At 41.8% G+C, this 13,501-nt stretch overlaps 1 protein-coding gene across 6 annotated transcripts in view; it reads left to right on the top strand.

Moving 5' to 3' along the window:
• Positions 1-13,501, top strand: part of Psd3 (pleckstrin and Sec7 domain containing 3) — a 447,179-nt gene that overhangs the window by 177,667 nt on the left and 256,011 nt on the right. Inside the window, exon 1 of one of the 6 annotated variants that reach the window (XM_052752401.1) lies at positions 4,087-4,312. The exons of the other annotated variants lie outside the window; for them this stretch is intronic. The gene's annotated coding sequence lies outside the window, so the exon portion shown is untranslated. Of the gene's footprint in view, positions 1-4,086; positions 4,313-13,501 lie in introns of those variants that run through there. 6 annotated transcript variants of the gene reach the window in all.

Genomic DNA, 13,501 nt, shown 5'->3' with positions numbered 1-13,501 from the left:
CTGAGGAACAGTACCAACAGATGGCTTGACAAACCTAAGCCATTTCTCCCACACAGTAGCAACGGTATAAGACCTTCACATGATGCTTGATGGAGTTCATGACGCAGTAAGATGTCAGCTTGTGCTTTTAGCTGAAGGGTAGCAAACACCAGCAGAGTTGTAGGCTATCACTTTAAAGACAGAAGAGGTAATTTATATTTTCCTTGGTTCAAAGATCCTTATAGATTAGTTTTGCCACATATGGCTTAAGCACATCTTCATACTAACAAAGGAACCCTCTGAGGCAGAGATGCTTAAAAGGCAGAATAGGAACTCTTCTCTTTCAGCGTGCGCACATGTGCGTGCGTGCACACACACACACACACACACACACACACACACACACACACACACACATGCACGCACATGCACACGCACTTATACATGTTGAAGTTTCAGACTCACTGGGCCATAGAGCATCTTTGATCTGTATAATTGTAGAATTACAGTTCTCAACACTGAGGGCTCATTAGAAATACGGGCATCACTCTCAATTTCTGGTTCTCCAAAGATTCTGGACTGTTTTCATTCTAGGGGGGGCACCTGGACATTGACAGCTTGTCAGGTGATTGTGATGTGCAGCCTAGGTTGTCAAGCCTCCTGCCGCTCCTAGGTGTGGTCCTCAGACTAGCAGCATAGACATAAGCTTAGGGTATCCCAGACCTCCCTCTGAACCCACTTAGTTGCATTTGCATTCCTGTGGGATATGTAAGCACTTTGAAGTTTAAGAGGAACTCACTGGAACCTGATTAGAGGCAGAGTGCAAAGCTAAGCAGCACAGAGTCCTTGCAGGTCTGTTATAGGTAATGTGCTTGTGGTGGGGAGAATCTTCCCTGCAGAGCTGAGTAAAAGTGAGTGTTCTTTCTATGAACATGAAATGATCTTTTGTGGGCAGCGGTGTCACACGCCTTTAATCCCAGCACTCGAAGAGGCAGAGTCAGGCAGATCTCTGTGAGTTTGAGGCTAGCCTGGTCTACAGAGAGAGATCCAAGACAGGCACCAAAACTACACAGAGAAACCCTGTCTCGAACCCCCCCCCCCAAATAAAAAAAGAAAGAAAGAAAAAAAGTGTAGGGCTGGAGAGATGGCTCAGAGGTTAAGAGCACTGGCTGCTCTTCCAGAGGTTCTGAGTTCAATTCCCAGCAACCACATGGTGGCTCACACCCATCTGTATTGAGATCTGGTGCCCTCTTCTGGCCTGCAGGGACACATGCAAACAGAACACTGTATACATAATAAATAAATAAATCTTTTAAAAAGAAATGACCTTTTATATATCTGGTATAGTACAAATGGTGCTCACGTTTCCTCTAGAAATATAGGGGCCACCTTCCTTTCCATCCAGGAAAACAGTGGTATGATTTGGCTCCTGAGTATCATCTTCTGGAGCGTGGTTGCTAGCCTGTGGTGCTATTGGGAGGTGGGTGAACCTTTGAGATCAGGGCCTAGTGGAGGAAGTGAGTCCTGAGAGGGAGGGCATGCTCTTCATAGGGATGGTAGGACTCCATCCTTCCTTCCTTCAGCCTTCGTGAGGTGAGTGAGCAGTTTTGTTGGCCTCATGCACTCCCATATGCTATGTGGTCTTGCCTTGCCACAGATACAAAGCAGTGGGACCAAGCGATTATACTAAAACCCGTGAAACTGAGCCCAAATAAATCTTTCCTCTTTTCAAATTGTCTAAGGCATTTTTTTCACAGTGGTGGGAATGCTGTCTATTATGTTTGGTAGTGAAGTGTGCATAATTTTAAGTTCACATTTCATCCTGATTTTTCTTATTCCAGATAACATCTTAACAATATAGTATGAGTTAACAATTTACTAAAATGTTGTGAGTCTTCAACATTTCTATTGTCAGTAATAATAGAGTTTGAATTATCTTTACAGTGTTCTCAAAGTCATCCCAGATGAATGAACTATGGTAAAATGGAGTTATATTGTATATGTGTAATAATAACTCTAAGTCTTAGATTACTTGAAGGTAAGGAGTTATAATAGCAGTTTTTATTGCCTTTTAAATACTTAATAATGTCAACACAAACACTGTGACATTTTCTGGCCAAGATTAATATTTTAGTCTTTAGGATAGAGAGGAGAAGAGATATTGAATGAATTAATTATATCGTGAAACAAAATCTTAGAAATACATATCACTTGGCAATCACTTAGGTATTTTAGGGTTTCCATCTCACCGACTAGGCTATAAACTTCTCAGGTCTTGTTTTGGGGCCCCAGAGGACCTCTGGTGCAGTGGTGGGAATGCATTGGACTTTCGCTCTTCCCTGAGGAACTCAAGGAGCAAGTGTTCTCAACTGCTTCACAGCTGACTCTGTGCTGGGCCTGGGGAGCCAGGCTGAGGCCCCGACCAGGATGCTTACAATGTGATGTCACAGGCAGTGTCCTGGAAGTGTTGCTTTGTGAGGTGGACTTTGAAGGAGGTGGCTCTATGGCACTGGTTGTGGCGGTATGAGACAGGGTGGAAAGACAGAACAGGGTAAAGGGAGACAGACAGAATGACAGACACAGAGACTTTGGTAGAACCAGTAGCCACTGCTTAGATTTTGGCAACTGGGAGTTGGGAACAAAAGCTTCTTTTCCTATTTGTTACTCTCCATGCTGAGCAGGTGCTGCTTCTCTTAATGAAGATATCACACAGGTGATCTTCTCCAAGTTAGGGAACATTGTAGACATGGCAAACAGTGCAGGAAATAGCCAGCCTGTGGTTTCACCCTTCAGTTTAGGAGAGAAAACATCACACCTGGAGTGCAGACTCAGGACCGTCTCTCACCTCTTTTCCTCCTTGAGGCAGGGTAACTGGCGCGTTGATGTGTATCGTTCCTGTTGGACACGTGTCCATCAAGATTAGGTTGTGTCTTTTCAATGTGTTTAGACTGTATATGAATATCATCTCTGTTTCCTGTGATATTACTGGTTTTTTTCCTCAACATTTGAAATGCATTTATTTACTTTAAAGCCCCGACATACCCGTTCATTGATATGGAGTAGTCATTATATGGATGCAGTATAATGATGCTTCTATTTTCTTATATTAGTATTTTTGTTTTCTCTAACAGCATGGCAATGTACACTTACTCTTATATAACACACAGCTTCCTGTGTAAACATAGGAATGTTTCTCTAGGCCTGGGTGCATATTCAGGAATAAAAATTGGTATGTGGAAAGTATAATCTTTTTTTTTTTTTTTGGTGCATCACTCTTGAAAGTGCATACTACGTTTTCTTTGAGTGTGTGCGATTTTATGTGTTTCTGTTTATAAGGTAACTCTCAGTTCTTCCTCCTCTTCCCACCTCAACAAAATAGCGTCGGTGAAAGGAAAATAGCCAAAAAAATCATTGCGGCCAACTGAGTCCCCTTTCCCTTTAGGAGCTCTGGTACAGACTCTGGCATCCATTAGTTGAGTCTGGAGGCTGTGTCTGGATCAGATTGCTCAGTTGCTCTTGTCCCTGTTCTCCCTGGCAGATGCTTTTGTGGCAGTTGTTGTCTGTGTCTGACAGCTGTGAGTGTGCCTTGTCCACTTCTGGCTGACTAAAGCAGAATTTGAACAGAAGGACAATAAATATTTTCACAATATGATTGCAGAGAAACAGAAACAAAGTTAGAATGAAAACAGAAAAACACCAGCCGCCCAAGTGTATATATCCAACATGCCTTAACTAGTTCTCAACAAAATGAACTAGATCTGTTTTGTAGGCTAGTTCAAGGTGAATATATGAGTTGTTAAAAATTCTGTCCTTTTAACAAAGCACTGCTAAAACCCTGTGCTCTTATAAAAGACGGTGCTCAGGTAGCTTACTTTAGAATGGTGTTTACGGAACATCATTTTCCCCCATTAACGACAGCCACTCTAATTATGCTCAAACATCTGCTGTTTCTCCTTGTCACTAGCTCTCTTCTGGCTTTTAAAGAGTTAAGTGGGAGGTTTGTGAGGTCATGTGTGACTTCACTGGGTCTGGACTTTTGAAGTAGAGCTGTTGGAGGGAAGCTGCCTGTTTAGAGGGAAGGGCTGGGAAGAGGGGGCAGGACTCCTTCAACTTCTTTCAAGTTCTTATCCCACAGGCAGCCCCCAGGGATCCAGCGGCATTCTGGGAGAATGTCACTGTGGAGTCAGGGTGTAGCAGCGGGTACTCACCCAGAAGCCGCTTCAGAAGTCCGTTAAAAGAGCCCTTACGGGAGATGAAAGTTTGCCAAGCAGATGGATCAGAAGCGTTCTCTTCCTTTCCTGACAGATTCATGGGGCAGACTTTCCTGACAGAGGTAACAGGAATTTGGGTTGATTGCCTTTGTCTGGTCCCTGGTCTGAGACAGTCTGGATTATGCACAAATGTAGTTCTAGAAAATTCCTTGGACTTGAAAACATTTAATTTTAAATACTGTAAGGCAGTCTTGGCCAAATACTTAAAATGCCTTTTTATGTTGTCAGTAAAGCTGACAGAAATGAGGAAGGTACTTTTTGCAGGGTAGTGCTTGGGCACGGACAGAGTTTCCTTGGTGGAGCCACGTTGATGTCTAAGGCGATTATCCATAGCTTGGTGCTCTTAGATTGTGGATACGTTTTTAGAAACTGTGTGAAACTTCTAGCAGGCAGAGGTGATCAGTTAGAGCTTGCTCATTTAGTGGGCCATTCTGTTTCCTGAGGCTGCCATTCTTATTGTGTAACTGCTCTGAAAAGAAAGTTGGCTTTGCAGTTAATAGGGAAAAATGATTCGTGTTGGAATGCCGGAGTAGGTTTGCTCCTTCAGAGGCTACCCAGTTATCTATGGAAAAAGTATCTTCCAGCTCTACAGTTTATTTCTATAAAGGTCGTGTTCAACAGACAAACAGCATAAGGGACCACAGTGACATTGAAGAATAGGGCATGAGTGAGTGTGGCCCGTTGATAATTCAGATCAGAAGACTCATCCACCAAAAACTGAGAGCACCAGCCCCTCAATTCTCAGGGTAATGAGCCGATTACATTAACAGGCATGTTTGTGTGTATGTATTGGTCAGGTTGGCATTTCTTGACTTGATCACAGATATTTTTTTTTAGTTCCTATTTATAATAATTTACAATACCATTTGTTTTACTGGCCAGTCTGTATCAAGTTTGACCTCCTGTATATGGGATATTTTGTTTCACTTTCCTCATAATAAAGGAATAATAGAAAATTCACTAAATATGGTTGTGGGAGGCATAGTCCAGTGGTTAGCAGCCACAGGCCAATAGCTTTAAAATTTCCCTCTGGTTCATAGGGTTTGGCCTCTCGTAAGTTACTGAAGCACTCCGGAAGCTCAGTTTCTCCACATTAAAATGTGGATGAAAATGGTACTTATTCTAAGGGATGGTTATTGTGAAGACTAAAGTACAGAATGTGGAAGCACTTGCCATATTTTGTCTACACTAGGAAAAGCTCAATAAATGTGAACTTGGGCTACTATTGCTATGTTTAATTGTGTTTCCTTATGTCAGGCACGCAAGAGGACTTGGTTAGGGACACTAGTAAAATGTGGAAGAGCTTACATTGTCAAGATAGAGGAGCTTTGTGTTCAGGCCCCGGGTAGCACTTCTACCACACCTGCCTGTCAGTCTCTTCTCTGATGCAGCCTCCCATGCAAGGTTATCAGAGAGAAGGGGCTGAGGGTGGCAAGTGCAAATCCGTCAATACTTGTGAAAACTCCTGGCGGCTGGGCTGTGATGGCAGGCCAGTTTTCTCGCATCTTTGAATGTGGGAAACAGAGCTGTGTGAGTATCTTAGATACTCAGAGGTGGCTTGGGGTGCACTTGAGGTGTTAGGTAGAAAGGGCTGCTGGAGGGTGGGCACTGTTCCTGTGTCCTCTCCCCAGATGCAGGCTCCTCTGCTGGGCAGTGGCAACTGTTTTTATAGGCTTATCTGTAGCTCCAGCTTTGCCCTTTGGCTCTCCTCACTCCAAGGGCTGGCACTTCCGCAGCAGTATGAACTATGTATAGTTTCTTAGTTCCTGGTCTGTTGTTATGGATAACATATTTATCATTATTGAGACTAACTAAACAAAATTTGTGGAAATGCCTAGCACAGAGTAAGTACTAAATCTATTTTTACTTCTCCAAATCATTCTATTTCTTGGGTTATAGTCAAGGGAAGTTTAATTATAATTTGTAAATAAGTCTTTTTTCCCTCCAGCAATATATTGTAAAAGTCTCATGTCTAGACTGTGGTTCTAAAACTTTTGATTAAAATACCTTTCTTGAGCTGAGCATGGGATGTGCGCCTGTAATCTCAGACTTGGGAATTATAGGCAGGAGAATCAGGAATTTTAGGCCAATCATGGCTACATAACAGTTTTGAAGTCAGTCCGGGATACATGAGACCCTGTGTCTATAGTGGCAGCAATAATAGTCCTGTGCTACTAGTTTATGCCATTATTGTCATTGTGTCAGCCTTTCTGATAATAGTTCAGTGAAGGGTGTAATACGTACAGCTGTTAAATTCAACCTTAATCTAGTTTTCAGAACCATTATGAAAAATAATACAGTGCCAGTGGTAAAAATCAAATTGAAATCCCTACTTGTTTCTCCAAAGGAGCTTCCATTGGAAGTTCCCAGGGTATCCTTAGAAGGCAGAACATTCAAAGTTTGTGGGGGGGGGGGATGGATTTTTATCTGAAACTGTCTTCCTGATGTAAAAGTGTAAGTGTGGTCTGGAAAGTTCTGTTGGGTTTGCCATGTCCCTGCACAGTTAAGTCCCTCCTTCTAGCTCCTCGGGGTGTGGAATGTTTGGGAGTGTCCTTGCAGGGAGCTGCCTGCCCAGCTGGGTCATGTCACCCGGAGCCCAGTGTACTTGACAGGTCCAGCTCAGCTCATCCTGCTTCGGGTCATCTGACCAGCCCCGAGTCCTTGGAGGACACTCAGGGGCTTAAAATGCCCTGGACACCCTCAGTCTTGAAGCTCTGTGTTTCAGCAAGGATCTGAGTCTTTGCTCAGCTGGTTTGAGGGTGGGGTTCAGGCAGTCCTTCGGGCTGCTATTGTGCTTGGCTGAGAGTCCTCGGCAACACTGGGTGGGGAGAATGTAGAAATCGTTAAACTGAACATGGAATTGCAGGACTATGTTTAACTTCCAGCCTTACTGTTTACCATCTGTGACCTTGGCCAGGATGACTCTGGCTCTCAGCTTCTCTACTTGCAGAATGAAACAATTGTGGAATAAAATAATGCATGTGGAAGTGCTGGACAGTGCAGAGTGCTCTGTCGGTTTGTTAGTCTTAGTGCGTGGGTTCTATGACGGTGGCTAGTTCTGACCTGGCTGAGGTAGACTGAACATTGGTGATTTGGAGAAGGAGGAGAAAGTTCAGTGTAACTACCTGGTGTCCTTAGACTTAGACGGGTCTCCTTGAGGAGGGTTTTGTCCTATCTGTACAGGATAGTGTACAGTGCCAGTGGCTTGCCTAGAAACTTGTATTCAGAAGGTAGGGAACAACGGAGTAGTTTCTATGCCTAGAGTGTTCTCAAATAAGTACCTTTTGGTTTAGGTCGTGGTTTAAGTAGGGGAAGCTCTGGGAACCTAAGTTGACCCCATTCTGGTGCTGATTGTCAAGACTAGAAGTCACTCTTTATCTCTCAGTTCCCCAGCTTCAAAAGCAGAGGTGGATTAAAGACCCTTTTGTGTGGGGAGGGTATGATGGCTATCTTCCCACTTCTACGTTTCTTTTGCCTTGCTCTCATAATTTTAGAGGACAATATCTGATTCCCAGTTTAAATAATTTAGGAAAACTACTAAATAAAAATTATTAATTCTTTGGGAATCTTAGATAATGTATTTGATCATATTCACCTTGAACTCTTTCCCCAACTTCTCTCAAATCCATTCTTACTTCTCTACCCCTGGATTTCTTGTCATTTTTTAATTTTAATTTTTTAGAAGCACCCACTGGCTCCAGTTAATGTCATCAATACATCAATTCCTAGGTGAGAGCCCACCCACTAGAGCATGATGGACATACTAAGAGCCACACCCTTAAAGAAAACAGACTCTTCCTCCCCTACTAGCTGCCACTTGTCCATAGATGTGAGTCAAACTCAGGCCATCAGGCTTTACCCTTTGAGCCTTCTCACATATTCATGAGAAAAAGGGCTAGAATATAATGGATTAACTTAAGGAATGAATTGATGAAAGTTTGATAGTCTGCATTTTCTGGCATTTTGACATTGGGAAGCTGGTGTTTTGTGCCATGACTTTGGATTTGACCTTAACTGATCTTGCTGTAGAGATGATACAGCTGAGCACTTTCTAAAGCTTAAAAGTGATGGAACGACAGAGGATCTGTACAAAGCACAGCCAAGGATTGCCAGTCTGTGCAGTATTGTATAGCAGTAAGTTGCTTGTGTTTTAGCTGTCGCTAAGGATAAGTTTAGTGGCTGTTCTTGCCTCAGCTGGTGAGTAGCCTGAGTTTTACAACCTGATCTTACAAAAGTAACTCTTTTTTGGTAAAGAAAAAACAAATTTTAATAGCAAAATACTGAATTGGGAAAAGTAAGGACATGAATAAGCCACTTCCATAATTATCTGACACAAGAGAGGACAGGTACAATTATGTTTGATACCTGGTCTCAGGAGTTGCAGTGATGAACATGGCTGCATGCTGTTTCTTAACTCCAGCCCTGGCTTGACTGCCCAACAGTGGGAGTCAGCCATGTGCTAAGTCGGCAGATTCTGCCTAGGTATCCAGGTCTTCCTAGGGATGTCTCAGGACATCATAACTCCAGAAAGAGACTAAAGAGATCTATCTGCAGAAGCTAGGTTATAGACCAAGGGTGGGCTTCTCAGGATGTGTTTTCAAAATCCACCCATGGTTGGGTAGTGTAGAAGTAATGTCTGTCTTATATTGAATTTAGTTTAATGAAAACGTTTGAAGTTTGAATGTAATTGTATATCAGCTTGCTTACAAATTGAATTAATATGCTAATAGCATATTATATTTTGATCCGCTAATGCTTTTCCCCCACTAAAAATGTACTAGTCAGACTTTTTATATATAGCTCTAGATGTTTGGATGGCAGGTGTTCTGCACCCCGCTTTCTTGCCTGTACCTTTCTTTTCTGTATTCATAATTGTTCAGGTTGTCCTGGGTTCCTTTCCCTTAATTTTTGCTCTTAGTAAAACTTAGTAACAGCAGGTGAAAAGGAAGGGTGGGTTGCTCTGCTCTTGTGTCTTTGCCCATCTAAGGGTTCTGTGACTCTGAAGAACCTAGATATTGTCTCCAGACTCTGCATTAGCATTGCGTCTACCTTCCATGAGATACAAATGGTCCTTGTGCTAGGTTTTGGGAAACTTAGAGCCTGGCTATGTCAGTATTTAAGTTCTTAACCTCTCTTTCTCTCTGAAGCTTTCATTTACTCATCTGGAATGATTAAATAATTTATAGTCTTTTCTAATTAACAAAATTCTATTAGTTGACTCCATGAAATCGTAATTATCTGGCTGGCTCCTTACATGAACTCTTTGTGACCAGTTGGAGTCTAATCTATGGAGCAAATCTAACAGTTGAGGAGGCCATGGACTTGGAGCAATGGAATATAACAAGAAGGTGGAAGGCTGATCATAGAGTATTGGGTCTTTAGAATGGAGAGTGCATGGAAGGAGAAGTAGTTACCTTTCTGTGGCAGTACTGTTTGGGTTGCCTTAACTGGTTGACTTTCCTATTGTTTTTTTCATGGAAGAAGTAATACTGGTTACCTTTCCTCCATTTGAGTTGACTGCCTTGACATACTCATTTTAAAGCCCTAGTTGTATTTAGTTTTATAAGGAAAATACAATGGCCAAAGGGAAAATATAGTCCCCTCCCTCCCTCCCTCCCTCCCTCCCTCCCTCCCTCCCTTCCTTTTATTTTTCTGAAGTGACTGACCATTGGCTGTGGCTTTTTAAGTCCTGTGCAGAGGTCCTTGTTCTTCCGTGGAGGCAGAGATGTGAAGCCACCTACTGTACATGTCCTTTCACCTCTTCGACTATGACTCCCTCACGACTCCTAGCTATGCAGGGTGTAGATACTGGAGATCCCACATTTAGGAAATTTTTTCCTCTTTTTGTACCTGGAAATACAGCATGGGGTTGGCACTTTGAAGCAGTGGCTTTTCTTGTATTTCATATTAGCTCTAGGATTTAGGGCATGCCACCTTTTCTCAGATCTCATTTTAAACATGAGATGGTTGGGCTAGGCAACAGCTACTATGTTTAAGAGACAGTCATGGGCTTGAGATTTCTTTCTTCCCTGGTATACCATCCGAGGAGAGGCAGTGAAGGGGAAGGGGTAGGATTAGCTGGCTTTGCTTATGTCTCCTGTGCAGCCTGTAACCTCTGTGAGGCAGAGGCTACCTTTTAGTGTTTGGACAGCCCCAAGTCCAGGCTACCACAAAATGTTTTAACATCGATTATTCCTTTTTTGGTCACTACACTAAATTTGGCATTTATTTATCGAGATGTCAGCAGTTTGTAGCTCTCCACTTGGAATAGAGTCTCCCATAAACATTTGTGGTTCCCAGTGCAACTTCCCCGCCTGGGCAGGAGAGCTTTTGAACTGTTTGTACCACTGTGAGGAGCATGGTTCTTTCTTGGGAGATTCTTCCCTGTTTTGTGTGCTTTTTGTTCAGCAGAAGCCTCGAGGACACTCACTGCTCCGGGGCCTGTCTTAATGTGTCTGCAGGCCTTCAGTTCAGGGCCTGCTTGAACTCCGAGAGAGAACCGACACTTCTGCAGGGAATTGTTTGCTTTTTGCCTTCTTAATAATGGCAGGGCCAGTCTTGCACTGCTTACTGAGTGTGTCTTCTGGATTTGAGGCAATTTGACACCACCCACCCCAACTTCTTTTACTCTTTTACAGGGAAACTTTGGAGTTGACTAATTGCATTGTTTAAAATATATCTTTTTTTTTTTCCATTGAAGGATGCTACTCTATCCAGCCCTGTCAGCACATTCCTTTAGGCGCATGCCAGTGACTTAGGTGAATGTGAGCAATAGTAGTGAAGGTTATTTATTATAAGTGCACTTGGTTAGTTCTGTTAGTCAACAGAACTTCGGAGTGGTTCTGGGAGTTGAACTCAGGGTTTTGCATGTGCTAGGGAAGTACTCTTACCATTGAGCCAAGTTCCCAGAAGGATTTAACTTACATCTTTATTCTCTTCAAAACAAGAGTTTCAGTATATTTCCAGTCTGATTAGTAACTTAGGTGGGCAGTTGACTCATTTGAGTTTCTTAGTTCTGGTCATGAAACTCATGAATCTTCACTTGTGGTTCACCTAGGGGAGATGAAAGTCAAAGGGTACCTACCATTGGCTCCCCCCCAAATGAGTGACACAGTTAACAGGTTGCTGATATGGTGTTTCCAGGGATCCCCCAGTTTAGAAACCTTTGCTGATGCCACAAGTTCATTGCTGATGTTACTAGTTCATTGCTGGTGTTACTAGTTCATTTTGGATGTTACTGTTCATTGCTGATGTTACTAGTTCATTGTTGATGTTATTAGTTCATTGCTGATGTTACTCTTTATTACTGATGTTAGCTGTTCATTGCTGATGTTACTAGTTCATTGTTGATGTTACTAGTTCATTGTTGATGTTACTAGTTCATTGCTGATGTTACTCTTTATTACTGATGTTACTAGTTCATTGTTGATGTTACTAGTTCATTGCTGATGTTACTCTTTATTACTGATGTTACTAGTTCATTGTTGATGTTACTAGTTCATTTGGGATGTTACTAGTTCATTTCGGATGTTACTGTTCATTGCTGATGTTCCTGTTCCCCCCTTTTAAAGCATAGTGTCTCTGTAATCTCTGCAAATGCTGCACTCTTCTAAGAGAAATAGTCTCAAATCAGAATGGTACTAATGAAGCAGGCTTTTGATATTTAAGTATTGCAGTATACAGTCACCATATTCTTGCCTCATGATTTTTATTCCTTTGGAATATACTTACCCTTAAAGTGAAACTATTTAAATATGACTTTAGAAAATGCAGGCCACATTGTGAACTTATGGCAGTATATTCTGAGATTTGAGCGCTAAGCCTTTTCATGCATTATTGAATGAACTAGTCATTGTAACCAACTTTGTATGGGACAGTTGTCTTAGATTCCAACCCTGTAGCCACATTATTTTCTTTGTACCCAAAGTAAATGCTGTGCTCACTAGCTTATCCTGGAATTTGACTACACATTTTTTTCTCTTCTGTAGAAAGATCCTGATGCTCATGTGATTAGTTTCCCATGTCGCTTATGTACTTCAAACTTTCCTGGTAATCTTATTTTTCCCAGTGAAAGTAGTCCATCCTATTTATGTAGTGTCAAGATGTGGTTAAATAGCAACAAATTCAGTATTTTCATTACTGCTTCATAATGTTTTCAGTGGAAGCGATTCAATATCAGTGTGGTTTGAGTTCAAGGGTACAGAAAAATAAGTCCTACAAATATGTCAGCTAGGCGGAGCATAGGTAGCCAAGATAAATGTATTGAGGAGTTCCACTGTTACAGAAGTTCACACTTAAATAGAAGATATGTGCGCCACTTCAAATCATTAGTTGCTGTTGCAGGAGTGAGAGTAGCGAACCCTTGAACTTGCAGACAATTTTACTTCCCTTAGAATTCTCAGGGGACCCAAAGGAGGGGGGGGTTACTTCTTCCTTCGTCTCTTTCTGTGGCATCATCATGTTAGAAGAAGAACTAAGAGAACTCTTGTGGTTTTTCCAGTGGGAAGATAAATCATTTAGATAAATATGGATAATTTTATAGGAGTTAAAGGTTATTAATTGAAGTTTTACCACTGTTGGAGTTTTACCACTGTTGGAATTTTATCAGCCTAGCGTTTGGACACCTTTCTTATAGGACCAAACTCTATGCAAGCAGCAGAATCTTGTGTAGGGTTTAGGTCTTGAATTTTTAAAAAAGTATTTTCCATCATAACTCAATGTGGCTATTTCCTGAAAATACTGCATTGGGTAAAAATCCCTCTGGTTCTCTGTAAAATAGTTGTTGTAATAACTCCTTGGAGTTGTTAACAGCATTAGTCTAGATACTATTTACAAAGTGTTAGTGTGTGTGCAGTCACTGTCAGCAATGAACAGGAACATCTGAAGTGAACTAGTAACCCCAGCAATGAACTAGTAACATCTCTGTGTTTTCCTGCATGCTTCCAAGCTCTTCATCTCATGTCTTAGAATCACAGAGCTCAATTAGTAACAAAGGACAGAGCAGCATACTCACTAACATTTTTGTTTTTCTTTTATATTTTATGCCTTTTTGGGTGTTTGGTCAGAGGTGCTAGGTAAGGACTGAAGTATATCTTAAAAGTGTATGAGAAAAGATGAAAGCACCACAGAATATAGTTTTGTGCAGTATTTAAGGGCAGAATTTCTTAACACTCCCTATGTTACCATATTATATAAAAGTGAATGTGGGGGATAAAATGGAGAGACTCAACATTGATCCTCTGGCTTATGGT

Source organism: Peromyscus californicus, unplaced genomic scaffold, assembly GCF_007827085.1.
Source record: "Peromyscus californicus insignis strain IS unplaced genomic scaffold, ASM782708v3 Scaffold_23__1_contigs__length_62951481, whole genome shotgun sequence".
NCBI classification, from domain to species: Eukaryota; Metazoa; Chordata; class Mammalia; order Rodentia; family Cricetidae; genus Peromyscus; species Peromyscus californicus.
Note: the sequence above shows the minus strand (reverse complement) of the source record. Positions and strands in the feature narration are given on the sequence as shown.